Here is an 889-nt window from a genome sequence, read left to right as displayed (position 1 = left end):
ATCCTTTCTTCCAGGAGTGCTAGTTGGAAGTTTCGCAGGAGAACTTCTGTGAAGTTAGGAAGGAAGGAGACGAAGCACTGACGTAATTAATGTGAGAACGGGTCGTGACTCATGCTTGGATAGCTCAGTTGGTACAGCACTTACCTGCGAATCTCAAAAAGTGGCGAGTTCGAGTCATGGTCGGCAACATACGAGGGTTGAATGAAAAGTAATGCCTCCACCTTCGGTAACTGGGTGTGGGTGGTAATATTTTACAACCTCAAACGCACATATGATCATTAGAATGTACCCTTTAATTACCCATATTAACTTTTCCACACAGGCATCAGAAAATTGGATACACTTCTGCCAACGATTAACAAGTTTTCTGAAGCCGTCACGGAAGAAGTCAACACTCTGTTTCCGCAACCATCGGCTCAGAGTTCTTTCAACGTCTTCATCAGAAGCATAATGATGTGCCAGCAGATCGTCTTTCATAATCAGGAACAGATGGAAGTCAGACGGTGCTAAATCTGGACTATATGGAAGATGCCATATGGAGGTGAGATTCAGTCTCTGAAGTTCTGTTGTGGTGGCAAGTGAAGTGTGTGGTTCAGCATTGTCATGCTGCAGGAAAACATTTCCCTTTTCCCTTCGGACCCTTGTTAGCCGTCATTTCCGAGTTCGCAGCGTTGTGATATAATGCTCTGAATTTATTGCTGTTCCACGGTCAAGGAAATCAACATGGATAACACCATCTACGTCCCAGAACACAGTGGCCATGATTTTTCCAGCTGAGGCCTGCGTCTTGAATTTCTTTTTCTGGGGTGAGTCTTTGCGTCGATAATCCATAGACTGACGTTTCATCTCCTGGTCGTAATGGTGTACCCATGTTTCGTCGCCTGTCACA

This window comes from Schistocerca americana, chromosome 4, assembly GCF_021461395.2.
Source record: "Schistocerca americana isolate TAMUIC-IGC-003095 chromosome 4, iqSchAmer2.1, whole genome shotgun sequence".
NCBI lineage: Eukaryota > Metazoa > Arthropoda > Insecta > Orthoptera > Acrididae > Schistocerca > Schistocerca americana.
The sequence above is the reverse complement of the archived record's forward strand: the minus strand, read 5'-3'. Positions refer to the sequence as shown.